Source organism: Micromesistius poutassou, assembly GCF_964030765.1.
Source record: "Micromesistius poutassou genome assembly, chromosome: 7".
In the NCBI taxonomy this organism is placed as follows: domain Eukaryota; kingdom Metazoa; phylum Chordata; class Actinopteri; order Gadiformes; family Gadidae; genus Micromesistius; species Micromesistius poutassou.
The window spans coordinates 7,189,797-7,199,699 of NC_140277.1; the positions used below are offsets into that span (position 1 = coordinate 7,189,797).

The 9,903-nt window shown below is 43.4% G+C and overlaps 1 protein-coding gene across 2 annotated transcripts in view; it reads right to left on the reverse strand.

The window, feature by feature from the left end:
* Positions 1-8,895, reverse strand: part of lzts2a (leucine zipper, putative tumor suppressor 2a) — a 60,611-nt gene extending 51,716 nt beyond the window's left edge. The window contains exons 1-2 of one of the 2 annotated variants that reach the window (XM_084470379.1): positions 8,771-8,852; positions 6,817-6,892 (exon numbers count right to left, since the gene is read on the reverse strand). The gene's annotated coding sequence lies outside the window, so the exon portion shown is untranslated. Of the gene's footprint in view, positions 1-6,816; positions 6,893-8,770 lie in introns of both variants that reach the window. The other variant, XM_084470378.1, reaches the window with a different exon arrangement.
* Between the last annotated feature and the right edge of the window lie 1,008 nt (positions 8,896-9,903).

A 9,903-nucleotide genomic window follows, 5' to 3' on the forward strand; every position in this document is an offset into this window, starting at 1 on the left:
AAGGCTGAATATGCATTGTGGTGATGCTAGGGTGACCTTCAACTTGATTTCACAGCTCACTCATCTGCACCAGCATAAAGAACTTGTATCCAGTCCCCGCACGCTCCCTAATGCTAACGCATAACTTTGAGTTTTTCCCTGTTAAACGAATGGCTCACTGGCCCGGTGCGATGCGCGCCACCATTAGCCGAGCTGCTGCTGCGTGATTGGTTGTGCATCCGGGTATTGATCAGGGAGCGGGGGAGTGTTAAAGAGCGATAGTTACGCTGCTGCATTGCAGCTCTCATAGGGCCATGCATCACTGACTCTGCAGAGGAAGAGGTAACAAGTGCCTTCACACACACACACACACACACACACACACACACACACACACACGCACACACAGGCCCACAAACGCATACATGCACATGTACACAGACACATACACACACACACACACACAAACACGCACAAGTGCACAACAGTGCACGCATGGACATACACGTGCATACACAAACACACACACACACACACACACATACACACATACACAATCACACACACGCACAGGTGCACACATGCATATACACAAATACACACACCGACAGAGGTTGCTACATGGCACACGTGCGCACACACACACACACACACACACACACACACACACACACACACACACTAACACATATACACACAGACACACCATTAAGAACACCCTACTGAGTAGACACCTGCTACCATAACTTTTAATCAATCACAAGGGAGCTGATCCATTACCATTACAGGAACAGTACAGTTCAGAGAAAAGGCACGTGCACACGTTTTTACACAGTGCACGTTACAGAACTTCCTCATTTAGCATTGAAGGTAAATTAAAAGTTAAGTCACTGCCATCATAAAATGAACATGACAAAATATAACAATTCTAACACTGCGAAGGAGTTACCAAAATCGGTAAGAAAATGTTGACCTTTCCATGGTGTCTGTTTAGGTGTGTGCATCTCTGTGAGTATGATTGTGTGTGTGGATATGTGTATGTAACTGGGTCAAATCCCGTCAGTGCCTCTCAGCGATCGTCCTCTGGGATATAAACAGCGATGAGCTCTAATCCAGGATGGGAGTCTGATCTGATATCTCAATTTAACTGCTATATTGGATACTGCCTTTTCCTCTCTGTCTCTCTTCTTCCTTCTCTCTTTTCTGCTTTGTCTCTACCTCTTTCTCCCCTCTATCCCCTCTATCCCACACACACACACACACACACACACACACACACACACACACACACACAGAGCTACTTGTTACATAAACACATTCCAACAGTGGTCTGTTCACCAGTTGTATACTGAGTTGTAGAAGCTTTTACTTTAATTCTCTTCAATTCACAAATTCACAAACACTCAAAGACACCATATAAATAAACACAGATAAACAGACACACCACCCCTCAGCCTCTCTCTATCTCTCCCTCCACATGACCAGCTGGTATTAAAACTCATATCCATTTCATCTGGGTTCAACTGGCCTATATTCGTCACTGTGTGTGTGTGTGTGTGTGTGTGTGTGTGTGTGTGTGTGTGTGTGTGTGTGTGTGTGTGTGTGTGTGTGTGTGTGTGTGCGTGTGTGCATGTCGGTGTGTGTGATGTAAGATGTTCATAGCAGTTTGCTGTATGGTACTTTAATTCCCCCATTAGCTGGTACTCAAATATTTGATAGGAGTAAAATATTGAACTGTAATAAATAAACACACACACACACACACAGAAACACAAACACAGACACACAGATGCACAGACACTCACACACACACAAACATGCAGTCACACTAATACACACATGCATAAACACTGTTGCTCACAAACACACACAGACAAACATACAACACACACACACAGACAAACATACAACACACACACACACACACACACACACACACACACACACACACACACACACACACACACACACACACACAGTCTGACTCCTCCATCCAGCTTAAAGTAGAATGACAGTGAAACAGACAAGTGTTCTCGCCGCTGAAGCCTGAAATTGCCTTTCCTTCCGTCTGCTGCTGATTGTATTTTACTGCTGGGGCCTGTGGCACATCCAATACGTCTGTGTGGCTGTGTAGGAGAGAGAGAGAGAGAGAGAGAGAGAGAGAGAGAGAGAGAGAGAGAGTGTGTGTGTGTGTGTGTTTGTCTGCATACACAGTGCTCCTAATCGTTTTCATCACCAGTACAGTTGTTTGGAATTTATTTAATCTATGCATGGAGGGGCTCACACACCTTGACAGGATCACCTGTCTGGTCCTTTTACCAGACCACCGAACTTATTGTGTTGAGTCAGAACCCCAGGTCATCACCCATCAACTGTCCTCTCCACTCTACCCCAACACATTTATCGAGTGGAAACAAGCAAACTCAATGAGATTGTGACAACTTCAGTGTGCATGAGTGTGAACTATTCTCCTAGTCTCCCTAAAACCGCTGTTATGACAGGGTTTCTACAGCGTGTTATTCATAGTATGGTCGGGGCAGGATGGCCTAAGTGCTGGGGTGTTCAACTCCTTGTCAAATGGTGCTGGGTTCACAACTGTGGGCATCCTCTATCGAGAAGCCAAACCCCTATACCTGGTCCTGACCGAACTGCAGCTGAAGACACCATGATTGGCATTGATTTGTCATCATTATTTACTTATGGAGTAATTCATTTACGTATTGATAAATTTCCGCTAGAGGTTTTATATTATTTATATAATGTTCATGTTCATCCAACAAAGTCCTTTTCCTCTGCTTTGTATAACTGTTGCATCGTGTCATCACCGCCACCGTGGAGAGAAAACCCCTTTTGACCTTGTCATTCCCTCCAGCACTTAAATCAGGTTTAAAGCCAACACAACACATCATTTACACAATACAGTTTGACCTGCAGGTCGAGGTCCACACAATCCCCACCGCAGCGTCAAATATAGAGAACGTAATCCATGGGCAGAAGCTCAGAAAACTACTGTGAACCAGATATCAATACATCCATCTATCCAGCCAGCCAGCTTGGCATTCTAGCAGGCAGAGGCTGCAGGATGGAGGTTGTATCTCTGCAGTGGGAATCTTTGGCAGTAATTCAAAGAGAATGAGGAAAAAAAAAAACGTCCCGATGTTGGCCCAGCCCGGAGTTAGCTCACTACCCGAAGCATTTAGATTGCTTACATCTTTGAATCCATCCAGATCCTGCAGATTATCATCCCAGCTGTTGGTTTTGCAGACGAGTGGGCGGAGACGCACGGATAGTCTTACAGGCGGATAAGACACAACAATAAATCTGCAAGGGTATTTTTGGAAAGTAAATAATCAATCCCGGAATTGCGTTTTTAACGGCTTTTAGTTTGGGCGTGTATTCTGAGAATACACAGATTTTGAGTTGGACTACGGATGAGAAGCTAACGGCTGCGGCCTGGGGGAAGGCGTGACTGGACGACCAGCCCTGCCTAGAAAGGTCCAGCCCCGCCCACAATACTATTTTAGCATACCTGTTCCGGTTGCAGTTGAGAAGAAGGAAGACTGAAAGTCCATCATGTCGCTGAGTGTTGAATGTCAAAGCCTCATTCACATGTACTGAGGAGTGAAATAAGTTTTATTGCAGATAATTGTTGTTGTTGTTATGAAGCTAAACTGTAGGTTTATTACGGTATATTTTACAGGTTCTGAAACTAAACTTCAGCTTGATTCCTGCTCCAAGCTTAGTGGCTATGGAGACAGGCATTATTTATCCATGTTCAGTTTTCAGTCTTATATTGAGGAACCGTTAATTGTTCCCGTAAATTAATGTTCCGTTAAGTTGTTGTGTTTTGCATGGTGTTATATTATTATTATTCATAATGTTTAGGAACCATTCAATATTCTTAGTAGAGAATTAGCAACCGTTCAATGTTGCTTCTGCTGTGTTCAAAAAAGGCTTCTGGTGATGTGTTCATTACATTTGTGGCGATCAAGGTAGCACAGCCTGGAGTCATACTATGCACACCTGCTCCACTGTTACTTAAACCAATAATGGAAGCCAATTAATAGGCAATTGTCTGTGCTGATGGACAAGGTGCTATTCAAAATGAAGCATGGAACCTGCGCGCATGTCCAAAAAAAACCCTGCACACGCAGGTCGAAAAAAACCCTGTGTGCGCAGGTCGAAAAAAAAACCTGCGCGTGCAGGTCCAAAAAAAACATGAATGCGCAGGTCCAAATTATTAGGTGCCAAGCACGAAGTGCGAAGGCAACTTATTGTGATTCTCAATGTTTTTATTATTTTTATTCCGCCGCGTTTGACTTACACAGCCTACACCGATCGCACGCTTTTTATGAAACTTACTAGACGCGTAGAGGTTGACCCAAAATTAGCAGACAGCAAATATTACTGATTGGCCCAAAGGTGGCGCTATACCAACTGTCCAAAAATGCAAACTTTGCACAAGCATATCTCGTAACCGGATTGACCTACACTCATGAAACTTTGCTCACACATGCAAATCCTCATGATGAACAAATAAGCCTCTTGAACTGAAAACTTCTGGGTTGCAAGATTTTCCGCCATTTTGAATTTAGTTAAAAACAGTAAATTGCCTAACGATCCCAGGTTTTTTGACTTTGACAAAAATCCTTTAGCCCATATCATCTATGGCCCATTATCATCAATCTGACGTAAAGATTAGTCTGTACATCAAAGTTTAGAGCACCCATGAGCCATTGAGTTCTAAAACAGGCGTGGTTTAAACCGAGAAAATAGTTGCTCAAATTAACTGCAAGTTGGACTACTATGATGTTGACTCCAATACAAAAGTTGTTCTGAATTAAATTCTGAACAAGATAAAGTCAACATATTTTCAAATGGGGCGTGGCATCAAAATAAGCGTGACCTGTCACTAAAATCGCCACAGTTCATAGACGCAATGTTTGATTTGAGCGGGACCGACTTAGTGGCCGCAGGGGACCAAAGTTCCAACTGCTCAAGTGAAATCAAGTCGATTGGCAAAACAACATGGCCGTCATAGGCTAAAAATCGTAAAATTTCTCCACTCCGCGGAGACCGTAATAGTTATGAATATGAAATTCACAGGACACGTGTAAACTTGTGCCTGTAGCTCACATACCAAAAATCGTGTTTGTCATTTTTGTAGCGCCCCCTACAGGATCTTTAAAAAGCAGCCCCTGCGCCACGTTTCACCAATATGTATGAAACTCAGTAGGCACGTATAACGTGCCAATACCTACAGAAAAGCCTCTTGGATCCATGCCCCAAATCCCACCGGAAGTCGGCCATTTTCATTTTTATTTTTCACTCTCGGCGGTCATTTTCACTTTTGCGCCTTGTATTTGAATGAACTCCTCCTAGGGAATTTATCGGATCAGCTTAAAAATTGGTCAGTACAGTCATGAAATTTTGCTGAATGAATGCCGTGATATTTGTGACTGTACGTTGAAGGGCGTGTCCGTGGCGTTCTGTCAAAGTTGGCCATTTTGAATGGAATTTCACTGAGTGGCCTGTCACTAAAATCGCCACAGTTCATAGACGCAATGTTTGATTTGAGCGGGACCGACACAGTGGCTGTTGGGGCCCAAATTTTCAACTGCTCAGTTAATATGATGTTGATTGCCAAAACAACATGGCCGCCAGAGGCTAAAAATCGTCAAAAATCATCAAAAATTAACTGATTAAGGCCAAAAGACAGGGTTAACTTGACCGAATCATCATCAAACTTAATGGTTAGGTTAGGGTTAGGTTTATGGACTGCGTCATGGTCTGGTTAGGGTTAGGTTTGATGGTTTATTGGTCGGTAGGGTTAGGGTTAGGTTTGATGGTTTATTGGTCGGTAGAGAGACAGCGAGCAGGGGAGAGAGACAGAGAGCAGGGGAGAGAGACAGCGAACAGGGGAGAGAGACAGAGAGTAGGGGAGAGAGAAGACTCATATGAATAATCACAAAAAAAAGGTAAGCCTATCAGAACAACGCCACACTGTGGCAGAACACTGCCTGTCAGAACACTCCTCCAGCGTCAGCGTGTTTAAAAGTGACATGTTATACCATCAGGTGTGAGTGCGATTAGCTGTTGCAAGCCATTTGAACAAGTGGGAGTGTCCACCTAGATGTGCGCTGGATAGATCAGTCTACCAGCCAGTGGACTGTAGCAAACGTTGCTCATCTATCCATCGTACATCTAGGTGCACACGCACACTTGTGATGTCAGAAGAGGGCGATTTTTAAAAAATGGCTCATAAGGGCTAATCCCACTCCCACCTGGTGGTATAATATGTCACCTTTAAGAGCAGGATGCTGGGAGTCCCACAGCAGGTTAGCCCTCTGCCGCTGTCACCCGATAGCCTCCATTAATATTTCACATCAATGACATCGTGTGACGAACATCTGCTTTCTGAAAAAAAGGCCTACTAGTAAACTAGTAGTACTAGTACTAGGCGTGCAGAGGGGTAGGTGCCTGAAGTGCGACGAATGCGTGGACTATGACCTGCCACCACAGGACAATGCCTGCAGCTACTGTAAATCCTCACCAGTCAACCACCAGCAAGTCCCAGAGACAGAGTTGGGTCAAATATGGGAAAGGTATATTAATTATGTTACTTACATTTGACATGCTTTATGTTCCTAGCGTTTCTGCTGGTAAGTGTTCAACGAATGTTTACTTTGCTAGGCAACGTGGAACCAGTCAGCTTCAGATATGATCCATCTTGTGGAATCTCTGCACATTCAGAAGAGCTTTGGGCCCGGTTTCCCGATAACGTCCACTCTTAGCGCGCTACGAAGACTCCTACATTTAGATGTATAATTTGTTTACCTCTATAGGCGTGGTTCCCGAATGGTCTCTTAGGAGTCTTCTTAGGAAACACTCCTTACGTCATTCGTCAAGGGCACTGTCCAGAAAAAACATGCTGAAACGTGCTTTTCCATTTCATGCGCAGGTGCATGACGGCGTTCTAAATATATTGCAGTCTTTGCGAATAAAACATTGCTCGAAATCCTTCTAGTAGGACTAAACATTTATTTAACCATGGGTGATAGCATAGCCTACACTGATTAAAAAAATATATATATAGAAAATATAGAAACAGCGGAGATTGAGACAATCACATCCTTAATTACATCTGTCGCAGAAAATATACATTTTGAAATGAAAGCTAAATTTTGAATAGTTTATTTAGCCTATTATATAATATAATATATAGGCTACTGTTTATGCTGAGACTACTTTGCTTTTTGCTACCTGTCTGTGTGCGGGCTTTGCGCACCGTCAAGGGAAAGATGCGGTGGTTGAAAAAAATCTTTCGACCGCTTATTAAGTTCACTCGTTGCTTATAATGGTTTATTCGTTTCCCAGTATAATTTCCTTAATTTAGAAGACGGTTTTGTTCATTTTTGAATTGTCAAATAAATACAATAATTTTTTGAAGTTTCGAGTTTTTGAAATTATTGGAAGCGAGTCAAGCTGACCTCGCCTGCTGTACCATAGCCTATATATGTAGGCTACTGTGTATATAATATTGGTGAAACACGACACTGCCAATGTGGCAGTTCCATGCGCAACAGGGATTTCTAAAGGTTACTGTAGTGGCGGCAACCAGCGTCAGGAGCAACATCACTACGGTAGAGATAAGAAGGTTCTACGAGCGCTTCATACCAACCTTACCAACGAATGACGTAAGCTATGAAAGAGATTCGTAGCAAAGAACGTTTCGGGAAACACACGTGATGTTAAGGTAGAACTTAAAGTAGGCTAGAGGTTACGAATGACGTAGCGTTAAGAAGGCTTTAAGAATGTTTCGGGAAACCGGGCCCTGGCTCGTTGTTGATAACATGCCTGTGATTAAGGGGGAAGGGTCAGGTGTGGTTCATCATGGGGGTGGGGGGAGGGCCGAGACTGAGAGCTACATGGAAAAATATGCTCCAAACACACTTTTTTAAGCACTTTGAAATGTTGGTGTTTCATGACAAAATGAAACACCCCCCCCCTTCCTCAGACAAAAAAATGTTGGGTGCCCACCAAAGAATATTAAGACATAATCCCCCCCCCCCTATTTTCCTCTGGTGGTCCATTCCATAAATTCCGAATGGTCCCTAATTAGAAAGCATGTAACGAGACGATCTAGTTGTGGTCCAGCAGAGGCAGAATTTTAACCGAATTCGGCCTATAACCTTATAGGCTACATACATCTAGTCTCCACCTAGACAGCACAGGACCAAACATCTTGATACCTCATAAATAACAGTTTTGCATAAGCAATAAATTGTCTTGCGTTCCTCTCACTAGCCTTGTTTGAGCTGCAGGTAATTTAAGTGATGTCCACTTTGAGCGGCAGCAGAAGCCGTGGTATGAGCCCTGTCTAATAGGAGTAATGTCTGTTATTAATGTGTCTGTGTTCTCTCCCCTTCAGATCTAAAGGGCCGCTGCCAGAGGGAAGGGTGGAATGTTATTGGAGATGCCCCAGTTGGGATTTTTGTTTTCCTCCAGCCATTACCGCACATCGACTTCTACTATTTTTTTAATTAGCTCACCAATGTACCAGTCCAAAGCAGTATGTCTCTGGAATCTCTTTCCCGTCATTTAGTTTTGTTTACTGTTTTATTAAATGTATTTTTGTGTCCAACTGTTCTGTGTTTGAAACGATGTTACTATCGGTTTTCAATAAAGATCTTAACTCCACATAATGGGGTTGTCTCCTTAATCATTTGTCATAGAGCTGATGCACTCTGCCACTACACTCCATGGTATGTTATGGTATTTTCTTTCTTACCGATGGAAACAGTAGTTGGCCACCACCCGCTCAGTGACCTGTTGCACTTCATGCAACGTTGCCGTGTAAAATGTGGGCACCCCGCAGTCCGAGACCCAGTCCCCACAGGATCCCTTCAAGCTCTGCAGGTCCTCCTCACGCCTTCAACACGCAACACGCCTTCAACTTTTCAAAATTAACAAAGAGAAAAAAAAAGCTTTGTCTTCAATTTGCTGTGTTGGTATGCTGTGCAATAATGCAAATATCTACATCTTTATATGAAAAACAAAATAAGACATCCTCTAAAGTAACTTGTCTTTACTTTATCATTGCAACACACAACTGAATTTCATTAACGTCACCTGTTGCAGTTTTCCCCCTTTCTCCTCATCGAGCAGCACCCCTATGTCGAGGTCACTGAGGGGCGCTGACTGGCCACACATGAGCATGTAAACAGCCCTGTTAATGGACCTGGGCCCAGGGCCACAGTGGGACACCGCATTGTAGTACTTCCGATGCTCCAGGGCATGAAGGTCAAAAGAAAAAAAAAAAGGTAATTCGGGCGTCCCTCAAAGACCCAGAGGGTTCCCTGAATCGCCATCATTAGGAGTCTGTAAAGCAGAGCACAGGGGAAAAGTCATTTGATAGTGTGGATTAAAGGGAAACTACATAACCAGAACAGGGGAAAAGTAATTGAAACTGTGGATTAAAGGGAAACTAGATGACCAGAAGAGTAGAAAAGTAATTGATAGGGTGGCTTAAAGAGAAACTAGATAACCAGAACAGTAGGAAAGTAAAATACTTTACAGTAACACATTACTTCAAGCAGCATTTGGACTTTACCTTGGGAATTCCCTCCTGGGCTCACTGTAGTCATCCGCCATTTCATTCACAAATTCAATATGTGGCTCTCTTTGCCACTGGAAGTAGGGGGGGCTCAGCACCGAGCAGGCACTTTTCAAAATATGTCGCCGGTGTACAACGATGGTCAATGGCCGCTCCTGGTCAATATGCTCCTGGTTATGCGTAACAAAAACATAACTATTACTGTGTGTTGTAATGAAATTCACACAGATCATGAATATTACATTGAGAGTACAATAACAGTCTATAAACAGTGTCTATTAGACTTGATGTTCTTACAGCTGTTGGGT